Consider the following 18,971-nt stretch of genomic DNA (forward strand, 5'->3'; position numbering starts at 1 on the left):
TCTAGACATACACCAATGTGGGTTCAAAACAGCATGTTCTACCACGGACCATCTAGTCCGCCTTGAAAACACTGTTCGTGAAGCATTTATTCACAAACAGCACTGCCTTGCCGTCTTCTTTGATATGGAAAAGGCGTATGATACTACATGGAGGTTTGGCATCCTCCGTGACCTAGCATATTTAGGCATACGTGGTAGGATGTTAAACTGTCTAAAGGACTTCTTGTCAAATCGCTCATTCCGTGTGCGTTTGGGCTCAACTTTTTCAAAGAACTTTGTACAGGAGAATGGCGTACCACAGGGATGCGTCTTAAGCACAACTCTCTTTATAGTAAAAATGAATTCCATAAGCACAGTTATCCCGAAATCCGTAATGTATTCAGCTTATGTTGACGATCTACAGATTGCATACACATCCTCTAACGTATCTACATGTGAGAGACAGGTGCAGTTGACCATAAATAAACTAGCAGCATGGGCAGACACAAACGGATTTCAGTTTTCTCCTCAAAAAACAGTGGCTCTCCTATTCTCTCTCAAACGAGGCTTACAAACAGATCCTACACTACACCTGAACAAAACAAAATTACCGGTGAAAAACGAACACAAATTTCTAGGCGTAACTTTTGACAAAAAACTCACCTTTCTTCCTCATATAAATGTCCTGAAGAAAAAGGCTTCCAAATCTCTAAACATACTAAAAGTTCTTTCCCGTAAACACTGGGGCGCTGACAGGACATGCCTTAAACACATTTACAGATCTGTCGTACGCTCCACCTTAGACTATGGCTGCATAGTGTATGGGTCAGCTAGACCATCATATTTAAAAAAACTAGACCCGGTACATAACACAGGACTTCGACTCTCATGTGGAGCATACCGAACTTCTCCTATATCCAGTCTGCTTGTGGAAACAAATGAACCTCCTCTTGAAATCAGAAGAACTTCACTTACATGTGCCTATATATTTAAAATCAGATCTCTGCCAAAGCATATCTGCTATTCTCTAGTAACTAAATGCCCTTCTAGAACACTATTCACCAACAAACCCAATGCAGTGAGACCACTGCTCCTAAGATTTGAGCAAATGTGTCAAGAGGTTGAGCTACCGGATTGTTTACCTAGCATTGCCAAAAGACCTAACCCTCTGCCTCCTTGGTACCTGGTCCCTGAAGTTTGCGACCTCTCTCTTACACAGTTCCAAAAAACAATAACCCCACAAGAGCACTTCATACAAGAATTCCTTCAGCTGAAAGAAAAATACAGTAACTTCACAGACTTTTACACGGATGGCTCGAAAACAGATCATTATGTCGGAAGCGCAGCTGTTCAAGGCGAATGGGAGGAAATAATGAGACTTCCACAGTGCGCGTCCATCTTTACTGCTGAATGCTATGCTGTCTCTGTTGCCATAGAGAAAATAATGAAAGAAAACCTCAGGAGAAGTATTATTTACACAGATTCCCTAAGTGTAGGCACAGCCCTTCACACAAGAAATGCAGTTATACCAATACTTGGAAACATCATACACAGCATAGCAACACTTACAGATGAAGGACGAAGCATAAAAATTTGCTGGGTACCCAGTCATGTAGGAATCCGAGGTAATGAAAAAGCAGATAGGTGCGCTGCCAAAGCTCGAGACAAGAAAATAAAACAAGTGCAGATACCATCTCAAGACTGCATGAAATTGGTACAGAGTAGACTGATACAAAAATGGCAGTCCACTTGGAACACTGAAACAAATAACAAACTACACCTCATAAAGCCTGTAATAGAAGAGTGGAAATCGAGCACCCATCTTGAACGTTCCAAAGAAGTGGCTCTATGCCGTCTTCGCATAGGACACACACATTTAACACATAGTTTCATTTTAACTAAACAGGATAAGCCCCTGTGTGATTCATGCGGACACGAGCTAACAGTCATCCACATTTTAATCTCATGCAGACAACTTGAACAACTGAGGAAAAAACATTTTACACAGTTTTACAAACAACACATTCCTCTTCATCCAGCTTTGCTTTTAGGTGAAAATGCGCTTGTTGATTTGCCCTGTGTTTTCAGGTTTTTAATAGAAGCAAACGTCCTAAACAGAATGTAAGTTTAAATTACATAAATACAACACTCTTAACCATGAAATTGGCGCATGATAGCCTAAGTTGCTTATGCGCCACTAAACCCAACACAACACCCAACTCTTGTAAATGCCGTCATTGCACTCGCCGCCGCTTCGCTGGCTAGTTTCGGCGCGCGTATTTTTTAGAGCGCAGCTCTTCGACGCCCGATCCTGGGGTTCGCGTCGGCGTCGGCTACGTCAGTCTCGTAACCAGCTCCGCCGCCCATTTCATCCCCCCAGTTCGAACCGGCGCTTCGGAAACCGGAGCCTCGCAAGAGGGGGGGGGGGGGGGATACACTCAGCAGCGAACGATGGGGGCAGGAGCGCGCAGCAACCGAAGAACACGAGGAAAGGAAGGGGGGTCGCCGGAGGAAGTGCCGGCAGCGACTTACTGATGCCGCTGATGCCGCTAGCGAGTCAAGACAATGCGACTGTGTAGAACATCGCATAGAGCACCGTCGCCGCCATGCAGAAAGAGGAGGAGGGGACCCCCTCTCTTCCTGCGTGGCGGCAAGGGTGCTCTCAGATTGCCGAAACGCCGGCTCGCTATCAGCGGATCACGGTGCGTGCATCCTGTTCTCACTCGCTTTACTCGATAGCGGCGTCAGCGGTATCAGTCAGTCGCTCCTATCTGTTCGTCACGCAGCGATCCCATGGGTCCACGCGCTGCCTCCCGCAACCTCCCGATAACTCAATCGCTCTCTTCATTTCTCCGACTGCAAAGCTTCTTTCATAACAGCCAAGAACTGTTAGTGGAGTGTCTCTTGAAGGAATACGTGTGAAAAATAAAAAAAGTTGTCTATAACTGTACATACGTCTCTCTCTTGAAATATCTGCCTCAATCTGTCGAAAAGGTGAAACAGCTGATGAGCTGCGCTGAAATTTCGCATTAGGAAGTAACGTATGCGTAGGCAATTTTTTTCTATTTCTTTCTTTTTCTGCCAGCTATTCTTCTGTCCGCCCTTGGCAGCGGTAATGGTTAAGCTATAGAGCCAGTTGGCAGGCCCGTGCATTTTCTTTTCTGCGTTCCTAACGTACGTTGCAACACAGCGTCCTTTTCCACATGCATGAACTCTCGATCGTCTAATGTCAAGGGGTGCTGACGAGTTTGAAGTTCGCATCGTTTTCACAACCCCTTTTAAGCTACCCATACTGTGCATTCTAACAAGTAGGCGCAGGAGCTAAAGTGTGTGACACCAAACAAAAAAACAAAATTTGTTCCTTGTACTGCAAGTGTGCTAATAAATTTTGTGATATATAGCGAAGCCAGACAGGCCGGTGTCTGAATGGCATACTTTCAGAGCAAGCTGCATCCGTGGTCTCTTTCAATGGCTTGAACTTAACTTTGCATTGCCGAACGTGTAAATCTGATCAATATAAAAACATTCTCTACTTCGTTGATTGATTGATTGATTGATTGATTGATTGATTGATTGATTGATTGATTGATTGATTGATTGATTGATTGATTGATTGATTGATTGATTGATTGATTGATTGATTGATTGATTGATCGGAAGGGAAAGGCGTTCTTCATTCTATTGCAATAATGAAATCAATTTCGCTTCTAATATCCTAGCCCGGGACATTTTGGAAGTCGCAGTGATAGAAATATTGGATCAAATTCCTTCAAGAGTAAGACAGTAGTTTTTCTGCTCGAAAAACAGTGGAACCTTTTGTACCACCAGAACACAGCCATTGTTCTTCCTTTCTTGATACGGTTTGGTCGTTCTATATTCGCATTTATTTGGCTTTTTGGTTTTATGCATAGCTACGAAGTGTGATGTCCTTCTTGTGTGCATTTTAGCTCCCTATGTAGAAATTTTACTGACACAGACCTTGCTTGATATAAGCTTTTTTCTTTATAACTACGCTCCTGCGCATTTGGTTGCTCGAGTGCAGTCCTCTTCTTTTTTCATATTCACTCTGATATGTACATAGTATTGCGTCAGATTTTGAACACTTGACATGGGAAACATTAGTTTCGTTCAGAAGATTCTGTACATTGTTTTGAAGCTCACCCGTCTTGAAGGCAACGCCCAGCTGAAAAAATATGCTTCGAGATCTTGATATAAAATGAAATGGTAAACGAATGTCAATCAGCACTCGAATTGGTGCTGTCTGCTCCTGAGTTTATTTTGAGCGTCGAAAAGACGAACAGAAGAAAGTACAGCCGGAGTCAGCAGCTCCCAGACCTGCCACTGAATCTGGATAAATCTGCGTCTTCATCACAACTGACTCCGCATAAAATGTTTTGTACTCGAAGGTTGTAAAGTACAGACGGTTGTTCCAACAGTGACATATCGGCGAGAGACCCGGCTAACCATTCCGGGGAGTGAGGACGAGCTCCTTCTGGTGGACAGGACAGCAACGAGCGGATAATGGCCTCGGCATACTAAAACGCGGTCGGCTTAGGGCGAAGCTCGCGCCTGCTAAAATGGAAAATTACTACTATTACTACTCGAATGCATGTGGAGGAATAAATGTTGATGTGGACAAGCATGTGAATCTACAAAGAATCACCATATCGCGCGAAAATGCTAGGGCAGTCACACCCATTTCGACTTCTTAGAAAGCGATGATTGACCATCCGATTTCGGTTAGAAAACGTTGCAGGGGTTCAGCTATTCTTGAACCATGATTAAAGAGCGCTATTCATCGGCTGCAGCCGCAGTCGTTGCTGCAGCTTCGATCTTGGCCAGCTTCTGAGCTTGGTAAGCTCCCCGGCAAAGGCTAGTTTGGCTTCTCGTTGTTCTATAGACTCGGCAGACTGTATTGCACGGATACGATCTTTGTCTTAAGCGAGATGGCATGTGTGCATTTACAAATTAAGGAGCAGAGCAGATGGAACTTTATGAAGACAGCGATGTTTACTGCACAGCGCGAGAGTGAGTTGCATTTTTACACTAGGTGTGATCGGAAGCGGCGATGCGTAATTCCGTTTCCTCAACGGCAGGGTCCCGCAACTTCTTTCCCCTCACTGGTTGCATCTCACCGGATTAAACGGCGATTTGTTACCGAGAGGTGTCTCTGGACGCAACCTAAAGGTTACCTCCTCTCACTGAAGGCAGGAAATTTTTATGGTGAAGGTAACTGAATAGTGTTAGCGTTGTCATGTCGTCACCTCGTGGCTCTGTTCACGGCTGGTTTTGCAGCTATTAGGAATTAACAACGTCCCCAGGAAAGATCTTGGTAGCTTATTTTAACGTTGCGATTTTTAAAAAAATTCAGTAAAAAGTTGCACTTACAGAATTCAAACAGATGTTGCATTCGCAAGTAGTGTCAATCCATTGAGCCACAGAAGCAATGAGTATCGCAGGCTTTAAATGCGCTCTTATTCCTTTTCACAATATTTCCCCTATCTCTCGCTACGTGTCGGTGTTCAGAGGACCCTACTGTTGAGAGAACGGAATCACGCTGCGGCGATAGTATAGTGCCCTCGTGCCTGGTGACGAAAATGAAGGCGACGAAGTTTGCTGAACGGCGCGAGATGAAACAACATGCTGCACTCCAGTGTGGGACGCCATCTGCGGAACGCATGAACACCCAAGCGGTCCTCGGCAGGACTTGCGGCGAAATTGAGGAGACGCAGGAACACTTGTTCATTCATTCACTCATTCATTTATAAATTTGCACCCATAAAGTGTTCCTCAGGTCAGTACCACTTCATTCATAATTCTTTATTCACAAGGATGATCTGAGACCTAGAGGTGAAAGGGGTAGTTTGGGTGAGGTTGAAGACGCCAGACTCCGACAGGAAGTCTAAAAGAACATTAAGCTTGCTGTCACAAGCTGCCTCACCTATACAGCGGAAGTTGCGGGACCTCCTACCTCAGATATAGAGCCAAACTCACTGGACCTCGCTCCTCCTCTGAGCAGGCTTTGACACGTCGGCGGGACAGCGACCGCGAATCTTTGACGCGGGCGCTACGCAGCAAGCCGAGTGTATACAATGACAAACCGCTGCACGCCCGCGCCAGTGCGCTCTGGGAAGATTCAGCCTTCCGGTCCTCTCTCACGGCCGATCTGGGAAGGCGTCTTGTGTTTCACCGGGCCCGCGATCGACGCATCGTTCTCCTCACCTGCACAGCCGCCCCTACCGAGCAACTCAGCCTTCGACGCCTCAACTAACAAGAAAGCCATCAGAATTCCTTTTGCCACAGACTGTTTATACGAAAATTGTTTTCGCCTTTGTGAACCTTTACCTGACTTAGTAATATTTTTAGGCTGTGTTTTCTATGTAACCTTTGCCCATGCGTATTATATCTGGAATACTTGCTTTATTATCTTTATAATATTCTTTTTACCGCAGTGTTTTGTTCATTGTCGAGTTTTCCTCTTGTCATTTAACTAGCCGTCTTTCATCAATATCTTGTCATGGCGTTTTATTTTTTTTTTATTGTGCTCTATTATTGTGCAGTGTATTTTCGACTACCATTTATAAACATTCAATTGTTTGTAAAAGAAAGTGACCTTTTTAACTTATTCTTCAATCACACACCGACACACGTGCTTCACGGGTTGACCAGCCTTACTTTTAAATGTTTTCGCAAACCTCATAGAGGGACGACGGGTAACCGTAAAGGGGATCCTGCATTTCAGTTGACCGTAAAGGCGGGGGTTTGTGACACTTGCGCTTGGCGTCGGTACTGGGGCTATCTACTCTACGTATGTCCGAATGTGGTGAGCAGATGTGTAGCGGGAGCGGAGGTTCTCCGTGCCAGGACAGGTCCATTCAAGTGCTGCAAGGTCAACAGAGTCAGCAGGGCAGTTGGGGCAGTCAGTCGATCTTGGTCCGGCGCCATCGGCTCAGGGTGTCCGGTGTGTTCGGTGCACCTGATTACGCCTTGTGAGTGAGGACTTGGGCAAGACGAGAAAATCGGAGGAGTAATGTCGGGGACAAGGTCCCGCAACATTAAGCCGTGTGATATGACAAAGTCCGGTATGACGGGGGACGTTGAAAAACAGTATGGATGATCAGAGTTGGACGGGCCCACATTGAGGCTATGCGGCGGTCTTCCTCTAGCTGCGCGCAAGCGGCCTAGTGGGGAGTCCTGTTCCGCGGTTGCCCTTGATACTCTACTGCGCGAATTTGGTTACGCAGCCGAAAGAGGGTGCCACCTTCTCTTATGCGTTGGGCTTCACGAAATTGGGTCAAGAGCGTGAGACGAACATTGCAATAACCAAGGCACATCTGCAACACTGGTGTACTCGGGCCAAGTGCAGGTCCGTCAAAATAGGGACCATAGTGACTCTACGAGTGCGTGCAGTTCGTTTCTTTTTTCTGTGTGTAAATTTTTTTTCGATACGTCATAACAAGGTGACCACCCGTTCTCCCCCGGCCTGATATTTAAGAACTGCGTGGCATAACTCACGCTGCTTATTATGAAAGCTAGACCTGATATTTAAGAACGGCGTGGCATAGCTCACGCGGCTTATTACGTAAGCTAGCTTTCATAACAAGCAGCGTGAGCTATGCCACACAGTTCTTAAATATCAGGCCGGGGGAGAACGGGTGGTAACGTTGTTATGATGTGCCGGAAAAAATTTACACACAGAAAAAAGAAACGAACTGCACGCACTCGCAGAATCACTATGGTCCCTCTTTTGATGGACCTGCACTTGGCCCAAGTGCACCAGTGTTGCAGATGTGCCTTGGTTATTGCAATGTTCGTCTCACGCTTTTGTCCCATTTCCTTGAAGCCCAGCGCATAAGAGAGGGTGGTACCCTTCTTCGGCTGCGGGACCAACTTTGGGCAGTACAGTATCAACTCTAACCTGAGGTCCCGGCTTCCGTCCTTTGGGTATGCGTGCCGGGCGCGGGGACTAGGGGGCCTCCTTATCTGGTGGAAGACTAATGTTGTTATCACTTCACACCACTCGTTCCAATAGGTTGCCAACATGAACATCATCATCATTATGAGGTGAAAGGTCCGGGAATAACACTTAACTCTTAATTCAACGCATAAAAGTAAAGCTCTAAAATTTCCCATTATTTTTATGTGTTTTCTATTGCGGTAACGCATAACATGGGACGAGTTGTTGCCCGTAGTGAATAACAGATTTAGAAATATTAATACAACTATACATACGGCCCCTGCAATCGCCACTTCCACGCCACGCGTCGAGTGTCCCAACGAGAAAGAAGTTCAAGCATCGAGAGTTCGGACGTTTGATGTCAGCCTCGCGAATAAGCTACGGCAATCCTGTCCCTAATTTTGCGTTCTCCTGTCTCGGGAAACCATTCGTCTTGGTCTTCATTCCCCGTGATTATGGCAGGCGAGAAACCAGCGAGGAAGATTCGCGGTGCCGCCTTTTCTCCTGACGAGTTCAGCACACCTGACACCCGATTGCTCACCCCTACAATCTTCCGTGGTGGCGTCAACCCCGCTGCAGGGACGACCGATGTTGCCGCATCTCCAGGACCACAAGGCCCAGTTTACCATCTCGCGGCTGTTCGTGGGCATGAACGAGCGCGAAGCGAACATCCGTCGCCAGTGTCCACCAAACCACGGACCGATGTTGAGGACATCGCGGCTCGCGACCGAATTCGCAACGCAAGGCCTACTCCCCAACCAAACAAAAACCAGCCAGCACAGTCACCTCAAGGCGCACTCGGCAAGACTGGAGGAGACAAGGGCGCTCCTGCTACATCACATGTGAGTCCGCAGGAGGGCTTCACCTTGAGCCCACATAAGGGCCCTGGAAGTAGCCTCAGAAGTCCCTGGCAGAGTCCGGGAAATAACACGGACAGATCTTCCAGCAGGGTTACTCCCGATAAGCTGCTACATTCCCAAACTAAGTCGGTCCCTCTCACCAGGCAGGGCAGCGAGGAGTTCGTTAGTCCTTTCGGGAAGAGATCAATGGTGACCTCCAATGCCCGGTCTCCGGCCGTCAAACGCTACACTGGCTTCCCTGGTGTCCGCGCCTACATAGGAGCCCCGGATGTTATCCTGTTTTCCCGAAGGAGCACACCAGGCAGCGCTGCACAAACGCCGCGCCCTCCAGCAAACCGAGGGCTAAGTCCGACAGTATATTCGCTTCCAAGATCAGACAGAGAAGCGGAAGTGAACACCAGGGACCAAAATGGGAAGGTGACTTTTGTGCAGGTGTGGACCCTCTGTGGAGTCACTATGGCGACGTTCTTGCTACCCATAGGGCTCTTCTTCCTCTCTTACACCGGGTCACATGAGGTACACATCTATCCTGTCACCATCGCCAAGGCCATGACACCAACCACGACCGTCTATAATGCCAGACATTCCCAACCAACATCAATTGCAGCTATTTCAGACCCCTTCTTAAATGTCCCTCCGAGATGCATAAAACCGGTAAACCTCAACACCACCTTCGCGCCCAATAGCTCCGCCTACACCAGGCGCGACCTTCCTGTGCGAACGCAAAACATTTTTTGCCTCTTCAATTCTTCACGGCTAGGCCGCTCTATGTTACCGAATCTCTCTCTCTTCGATATGCCTTTGCACTACTGTGCAACGATTGTCTACTGGTCGGTGGGCGTGTCAGGTGGCGTCGTGAGCAGTCGCATTGAAACCTTCGACAGAGACTACGGCCTGAACCGCCTAAGAGATCTGCTAACACGACTCAACCTACTACAGACACAGATCTTGGTCACAGTCGGCGGCTATCCTCAGGAGAGCGCACAGTTATCTAGGCTCGGCGCTGCCCCCTCTTTAATGGCGCGCTTCCTCACCAGCCTGATGCACATCGTTTGGGCCAATAGTTTGAATGGTGTCACTGTACACTGGGTCCAACCAGAACCGGGCTGCGGATTCGCGGATGGCGCCACTACGTTGATGCTAATTGTCGAAGCTATCCGGCAAGCTTACCATGGTGCGGGTGTAAGTGGCGACATTGCTGTCATGGTGCCAGCGGAAGAGGCAGTCGCCGAACCCATAGTGCGAGTCTTAGTAGAGCACGTACAGTGGATTTTCCTGGAGACGCACCTCATTCAGCCGATCGGAGGAAACGTGAATGTATGCTCTGGTGTCGCAAATCGAGTGAAAAGACTAATCGATCGACTCCAGGTTCGCGGCAACCAACACAAGATCTGCACCGGCTACAGCCTCGCTCCGTGGCTGGCGATGGGCGAGCACCGCGCGGGATCCACTACGCGCATATACGGCTTTCCTCGTGCGACATCGCGGGACAATGGTCGGAGCGGCTCGATATCTATGCTGGAGGTATGTAGAGGCGGTGACGCGTGCGTGGCTACCGCGAGTTCTTCGTGCCTGGTGCTGGGCAAAGCATCAGTTCCAGGCAGTCCGTCTTCGCCGGCACCGCTCTACATTTTCCACGACCACAGGACACTTTTCGACATATTCGCACATGGCGGCCGGCGACAAGATGTGAACATAGCTAACCGCTGCGCCGTTCTATACGACATTGACTTGGACAACTTCAATGCTCCATGTCCGGACCTTAACCTCGGGTTTTTCGCCCATCTAACGCACTTCGCTAACATCACGCAACAGCTGGGCGTCAGCTCTCTTCAAAGAGCTCCCACGTGCCATTAATTTGTGCACAGAGACGAGTTCGACGTTTTTGTTGTCGTAAATGCGGTAATTACGTCAGTTTTTCCCTTCCTCTTTTTGTCATTTTCAGCCCAGTTAAAAATCTCACAATCTAGTTTACAGTACTAGTTTTAGTAACAGAGGCCTTTTAATGTCTAAGTTGTATGGTAAGCTAAAATACTCGGACGGGCAGTTCTTAGCTTGATGTACCCGCGTGAGCTCTCCGCCACACTTCCTGAAGCGGCTTGCAATGCAGGCCTTGTAATTCTGCTCATTTCGAATGTATGTCCAGTATACCATTTCGGTGCTCTCCACTGTTCAAGTGCAGACATTCTTCGCCTATGTGAGCATGAATTATCGACTGGAACGCAAGATTTTCACTATTTGCTGGAGTCGCTACCCGTACGACCTAAATCCAGTGCCTTTAGCATAGTAGCGCCAATTTTTTAAAACCATATTCTGTGGTTGCGACGGAGAGATTGAGCTATTCGCGGTTTTTGCTGAACGTGCTGCTCTGTGCTGCTCTGCACTTCTTTTTATAGAGCTTCAGCAGTGAAACATTTTGCGGATGCTAATGATCGGTGTTTGTGTAAGAGTTAATTGTGCGGAAATGAACCATTCCTAAAAACTATGTTGCTTAAAGGAGTCTGGTTATGTCTGGTGAGCCTGTTGACTATGGAACTTGGTGACTTCGTGCGCTGTAGAATATAGGTTAGCACTGCAAACACAATACGGCTGACCGGATACGCTTCGTTGTGAACAAGATCTCAAAGCGTTTAATCTACGAAGTCGGAGTACCCTTCCGTGTCCCGCTTTATAGAGGTATTTTTACCTAGGGCCCAAGATGGAGAGCTGACGGGCTGCTTGCTGCTGGAAGTCGTACATCCTGTTCCTAATGACAAAAATACAGAAAATACGATCGTTTCTGTTCATTTTGTCCCCCTTACTCAATGCTCTTCTGCGCCCAGTAAGGAATGTTGAATAAAAACGCTCTAATTTTTTTGTTGTTTGCTGAAGGCTCGTGCTCCCTGTTCATCTGCGAAAACGCATTGATCCCGAATTTTTTTCCTCGGGTTAGTGAATGCTGGTGAATGGCGGTGACTGGTGTACGGTTGCCTTGCCATATAAAAGGACGAGTAGTCGCTCTCATACGAGCATGGGACTGCTATGAAACTCTATAACATGCGCAGTCTGACATAATGGGCCGTACCATAGCCTCCTTTATAGAGTATAAAGGAGGCTATGGCCGTACATTGTCAAGTCCTAAAAAAATCACTTTTGTGCGCGTTAACATGTGTTAACGATTGACGCAGCGCTCCTGTGCTTTCTGACGAGGTCTGGATGCGTTTTTTTTTTCTGCAGCTATAACACTCACAAAATGGTTGTTTCTAAATTTCATGTCACATTAAGTTAAGGTTTTGTCGCATATGCGGAAACATGCGATATATAAGCAAAATTAGGCCTTGTAGCTGGCCTCGATTGTCTGTCATCCTGACTCATGGCTGATGAAACTGATAGTTGGCATATGAAAATTTGATCGTATGTCGAGTAATCAACCACCTGGTCTCGTATACCCGAATCATACATCGTATTAGGCTGCGCACACTCTCACCTCGATGTTCACGTGACGAGCACTCCATGAACAGTTTGTGCTCTATGCACATATTAATACAAATTCTAACAAAAACCAGGTAACTACGGCTGTTAAGTTTACAAATGTCCACATATATAATTCTCAAAGAAGCAACGACATATTTAGCATACTGTGTACCGTGTTACCGTTTGCGTTACCACATGTCCACCCACCGCAAGGGCGTCCGCTGTGATTGCTCCCAAAGGGATGGACATGCGCTTAACTTGCAGGCACCTAACAAAATCTTGGGTGAACCACTCGCGTAATTAATTTGTATAAATAAAGTTTATTCTCTCTCTCTCCCTCAACGCAAAGCGATGTTTAAGAAAGTCAGGCCGCTGCTAAGCGGCGTAAGAGATTGGAAAATCTCAACTCGGACGCCGAATTCGTCGCCTGGCAGTTGACCGTAAGAAAAACGAATAGAAGATGGCTAAGCGTGCGGCAGAGGCACCGAAACAGAGAGAAACGCCTAGTCAAGAGACGTTATCGGGAAGCGGAGCGGCGTGCCCTGGCCTCGCAGGGTGTCGAAGATGATACGAGCCAGGACAATGTGAAGAAACACAGACGAACACCTTGCAAGCGGCGATGCCAAGATGCAGAGCGCAATAATAATAATAATAATAATAATAATAATAATAATAATAATAATAATAATAATAATAATAATAATAATAATAATAATAATAATAATAATAATAATAAATTGATATACTAATAATAATAATAAATTGGTTCACAGGAAAGGTAAGGCGCAGTATCTGTCGCACGCTCTGCGGACACCCAACCCGCGCTCTAATCAAAGGGAGGAAGGCGGGAGAGAAAGTTAAAAGAGAGAAAGAGAAGCCATAGTGAAGGGCTACAGAGTGATTTAAACCACCTGTGGATCTTAAACGTTTACTGACATCGCCTACTCCTGGCCCCACGGAGCTGGTACTGGTAGATCACTGCCGCTTGCTGTTGTTGTTGTGGCTGTAGGAAGAAGGAAAAGAAAATGCACGGGCCTGCTACTGGCTCTGTAGCTGAGCCACCTCCACTGCCTGATTTATTTTTATAGGAAAGGAAAAGCGTGGTAACTGTCTCACTTGATTTCTGTGGACACCGCAACCGCGCCGTAAGGGAAGGGAGGAAGGTGGGAGTGAAAGTGGAAAGAGAGAAAGAGGAGCCGTAGTGAAGGGCTACGGAGGGTAACGTGCGCTGACATCGCACAGCACACGGACGCCTCTTCGTTTCGCCTCCATCGAAAGCACCTCCACTGCCTCGTGCAGACAGAAGAGAAAATAGAGAAGAAAAGGAAGAGGGAAAGAAAGACGCGCGCCGCAACCACAGCCGTCGTCCACCACCGAAGCGGCGGCGGGTGCAATGACGGCCTACAACAGATAAAAATTCGGTGGCAGGCTAGCCCCCGCCGCAAACGGCGGTGACCTACCTGCCCCAGCCCCATCAGGGGAAAACAGTACTGCCGCTTGCGGCGGAGGCTAGCCTGCCATCGGGGTTGTATCGGTTGTAGACCGTCATTGCACCCGCCACCGCTTCGGTTGCAGACGACAGCTGTTGCTACGCGCGCCTTTCTCTCTCTCTTCTTTTCTTTTTGCCTTCTCTATTTTCTCTTCTCTCCGCACGAGGCAGCGGAGGTGGCCCAGCTACAAAGTAAGTAGCCGGCCCGTGCAATTTCTTTTCTTTGTTCCTACAGACGCAACAACCACATCGCATAGCACACAGAACGTCTCCGTTTCACCTCGATCAAAACGACGACGCCGGCAGAGCGTAAAAAGCTGCGCATAGTAGCAGCAAAGCGAGAATGAAAGTAACACGGTGAAGAGAGCAGCGGTGATGCCCGAGCAGAGAGAGGAACGGCATGGCAAACAGTGATGCCAGACAGGCGAGCGTAATAGACGGAGCATAACCGCCGAGATGGGGCCTATGCAAGGGTTCAATCAACGGGAACCAACAGAATTGAGGATCTGAAATAAGAAGCCGTGTTACGACAGCGCCCCACTGCTCCGTCCCTCCCGCCTAACTTGGGAGCCTCCTAAGAGGGCAAAATCTCAATAACACCACAGGGAAGTTTGCGCGCCGGGATGCGTCGTCCAAATCGGTTCCGAGCTGTCAGCGGGAGCATTTTTAATATTTTATAAACTCCGAGCAAAGCGTTTAGATTTCACTGTCATAAAGGTTGGTTTGGTTTGTGGGGTTTAACGTCCCAAAGCAACTCAGGCTATGAGAGACGCCGTAGTGGAGGACTCCGGAAATTTCGACCACCTGGGGTTCTTTAACGTGCACTGACACCGTACAGCACACGGACCGAGGCCGAGGCCGGGATTCGATCCCGCGTCCTTGGGAACAGTAGTCGAGCGTCGTAACCACTGCACCACCCCGGCGGGGTTCACTGTCATAAAGACCACCTCTATCGATTTATTGCATTAGAAAATTACCGCAAATAGCATTTTAGGAGAGGAACCAGACATAAGCTTTAACATATACGTGGCTACACAGTCTAGCCTTTTGTACTACGTTCTCACGATTAAAGTTGTCATCATCATCATCAGCTTGACTGTACCCACTGCAGGGCGAAGGCCTCTCCCATATTTCTCCACTTAACCCGGTTCTGTGCTAGCTGCATCCACTTGACCCCTGCGAACTTCTTAACCTCATCCGCCCATCTAAATTTCTGCCGCCCCCTGCTACGCTTTCCTTCCCTTAACGTGGTATATTGCTGCGACCATTTCGAAGGGTTTGCACGCGTAGTAATGGTAGCAAGACCGTTGGCGAGAAATGAGGAAGCTTGAAATTCACCGGACTTGCGCACGTAAGGAACTAAAGTAATCGGCGGCGGAGATTGCAGCAAGCGTGCTCTGCGGTCGTTGATATGCGAATTCCCATCGCACCCTCGCCTCCGCCAGCGCTCAATTTAAGGGCGGCGAAGAAACATCTAGATAAAAGCCGCAGACTTGGACTAGTGTAATCTGGAACATTGTAGAAGCACACGCCAGTGGCTGGAATCTTCGAGATACATCTTGGCGCATCTTGTGCGACTAAGAAAATGACAAAGACGAAAGTGAGCATGAACAAACAAGGAATGCAGAATCGATTCGTGTGCTGGAATCACAGTTCTAAGGCCGCACACCGACTGCTGTTGAAAAAGAACAAATAAAGGTTTGAATGCTTCGCGGAATCTGGACGCACTTTGTGTGCGAAACGGCGACTTGTGGAAAACGCGAGCAGTACATGCGGGTACTGTACCCTTGAGTATGGATTTTCCAATGCGACGCATTTCACAAAGCAACTGTTTTAATGTACGACATTTAGGACGGACATCAAGGAAATGAAACAAATGCAACGAATCAAGATTGTTTATCACTGCTGTCATGAACTCAAACCAGTGAGTATTTACTTTGAAGAGGCAAAGAACAGCAACCACTACGGGAAATAAGCAAGGAATCTGCGTCTTTTCTGCTCGCCGAGCTGCAAATCCAAACTGGCACTGCCTCAGCTCCAGCTTCTCGATATCTTCGGAGTGGAGTTCGTACGCAAGTGATGCATTATATAGAGAAGCCTTAAAAAATGACTCGTGTTCGGCACTTGTGGCAAATGAATAGACTAATTAATATCCGTGACGAGATATTCACGATGGGTGGTTGTATCGTCAGGTCAGCCAGACATTGGCCAAACACAACGAGCGTGGATGTTGAAAAGCGCGGTTTATTTGGCATTCGCCGTATGCGTCTCTGTGGTGGCGCTCGTGTTGCACCCTGGTTGCCGGCTTAACTACTGCAAAGTAAGCCAGTAACCAATACATCACCCTTCCTTTGAGGCTAATCTTAACCTAAATAACACAATAACTACTCAGTCATTGATGAAAATATTCATCCTAACCCTACTGAAAAACCAAAAGTTCTACGGGGCAATAACCTCATAAAATCTCACAAATCGCATAGGCTCTCATACGGTTGACATCATTATCATAAAATATATCCCATAATTTATGATAATGTGCAAGAAGCTATGAGATCTTATGCAATTATATGTGACTTGTATGTGATTTCTTATGCGAATTGAGTTAGATTGTGTGAGAAAATGCGAGGTTATATGCCTCATACAATTTTTTCAGTAGGGTAAGTCCGACGCGTCCGAGGTCAAACAGTTCTCGATGACTGCATGGCTACACATTCACTGGCACTTTGCTGTCTCGCTTGAGTCGTAGCCAGAGAAGATTGGGCATCAGGTGGGGTGGACTGATACTCAGCAGGATCAGAAACCGGCATCCACCACAGGATCTGGTTCAGACGCACCAAGGGCAGCCTCCTCAGAGTCATTTCTCTCCAGAAAAGTACTTCTGATAGAAAGGAGGTATCGTAACTCTTGTATCGTAACTCATGCCCGTCTTCAGTTGTGATCAGCGATGATTGTGGAGCCACTTCTTCCTGCGCCCCGACCCTCCTGTCTCATTGTCCATGCTCCCTCATCTGCACTATACGCCACCAGGTTGGAGTGGCCGCCGATGCCTTCCTCTGCTGCAGCAAAGGAAAAGACGCGCTTCAATTCAACCACTGTAATTTAACGCAGCCGTGGGCGCTTTCACCGATAAGCCAAGGTACGGGCTGATTGGAGGCAGCGGCAGCATGCAGCGGTACGCGAACTCCACTCACCTAGCTCCCCATCCCTAGCAGCGGCCGTAGATAAGTGTGTGTCGCTCGATGCACTTTTGCTTCGTATGGTGCAACACCAACCTGTGCCGTTTATTTTAATGATGTTCTATGGCTTATAGGGTTGAATGGTCAGCATCTCAACTATATTGAGTTCTCTCCCGTAAAGCCCACCTTTATTCAGAAACACCATCCGAAATTTAACCGACCTATTTACGGATAAGAGTGCTGAGTGGTTCAGAGAAGTAATCCGAATTATGACATTCTAGTCGAAATCAAGTAGAAATGGGCGCGGGCAGGGCATGTAGTGATAACCGATGGTCGTAAGGGTAACAGATTCGATTGCAAGGGAACGAAAGCGCAGCAAGGCGAGGCAGAAAGTCAGGTGGGCTATGAGGTTAAGAAGTTCCCATGGGTCAAGTGGATACAGGACCCGGTTAGTGGGAGCAATGTGGAAGAGGCCTTCGCCCTACAGTGGGTATAGTCAGGCTGATGATGATGATGATGATCTTCGGTGCTAAAAGAGCTTTAGATGAACGGAAGATAGTACACGCGCCCCGCGATGGAGCCAGCTCATGGCAGAGAGCGCTGGACTCGATCCATGCACCAAAAAATAGTTAATTCTTATGTAAATCTACTCTGTTGTAGAAAATTCAAATTAGAGCACTGCAGGGGCCTCAATCTGAGGACAGAGCCCGAGGCCTAAAGCCCGAGCCCGCTGAGCTGTCGCTAGTACTGAACCCGGGCTCGGCCCGGCCGCAAAGGTCGGAGTGAAGCCGGCCTCGGCCCTTATTCTCACAGTAACACGTACGTACATGCGATAAATTGTTCACACTGTGCAAATATGTGAGGTGTACTATAGTGACATAAAGAACTGACTGAAAGAGAAACTCGAATCGGTGTAACATTTGAATACATTTGCTTTGTTTTTTTAATGTCGAAATGTACTGAGAAGAGGCTTTCCCCGGTCGGGCCTTGAACAATGACCATGATGCTAAAAATAATATATAGAGGAACTCCGAAGTTCCAAGGGCTAAATGAAAACGGGCCCACTATGTCTGCCCCTGTAGCGAGTGTAATACATTTTTCAGTGAGCACGGATACAGGTGTGTTTCATGGCCGCACTGGCAGCCTTTCAACAGAAAACCAAAATGGCTGCGACCGTTCTAGGTCAACGCAGCCTACGGGGGAGGCCGTGCTGGAGGGCTAATTAGGGTCATTTCAGCCACCTGTAATTTCTTTAACTGTGCACTGGCACTATACACAGGTGCAAGCACTCCGCCTCAATCGTTACGCGGCTGTCGGGGCCATGATCAAACTAGGGTACCCCGGCTCACTAGAAGAATGGAAGGAAGGAACAGCTGAAACGGACGGGACGTGTAGGAAGGCGAGACAGACACATGAATATACAGCTTATGTGTCTGTCTCGCCTTCCTACACGTCCCGTCCGTTTGAGCTGTTCCTTCCATTCAACATGAACCAACCAGCCCGACAAAGCCCTCTTCTTAAATTCACTAGAAGAACACCTTAACTGGGCCATCATAACTATAGAAAAAACGGGTAGGGAGATCAATAAATTTCTCAGCGCGCACTGTAGCTTTATTTTATTCGTGTCGCTGTTTTAACGCCCTAAATGTATAGTTTTAATCAATCACTCCCTCAACACTAATCGATTAAAAAGCCGGACATCATAACTCTAGGGACCCAGGCCCGACCTCGGCCCGATCCCACGCAGCGTTTCAATTCGAATTGTGCTTCGCAGCTCGTTCAGCTGGCGGTCGCTGTATCGAACAAGCGGATAACGTCGTGCGAGAGCAACTTTCTATAACAATCTCGGGGGCGCATGCATACATAGTGGAATCCGAAACTACACGCCTGTGCAGGATTTGCCACAAGCTATACTCGGGCTGCACACGAGTGTGGAAGGAAGCAGCTTGATGGCGCGCCTTTCCCGGCGCCGACATCTAATCACCCTACCTTTCCCTTTTGATCTCCGCCAGTATCGTAACGTAATATTTTGCTTCAAGTACGTTGCGGCGCCGCGA

This window comes from Amblyomma maculatum, chromosome 11 (genome assembly GCF_055883805.1).
Source record: "Amblyomma maculatum isolate TAMU_Amacu chromosome 11, ASM5588380v1, whole genome shotgun sequence".
Lineage (NCBI taxonomy): Eukaryota > Metazoa > Arthropoda > Arachnida > Ixodida > Ixodidae > Amblyomma > Amblyomma maculatum.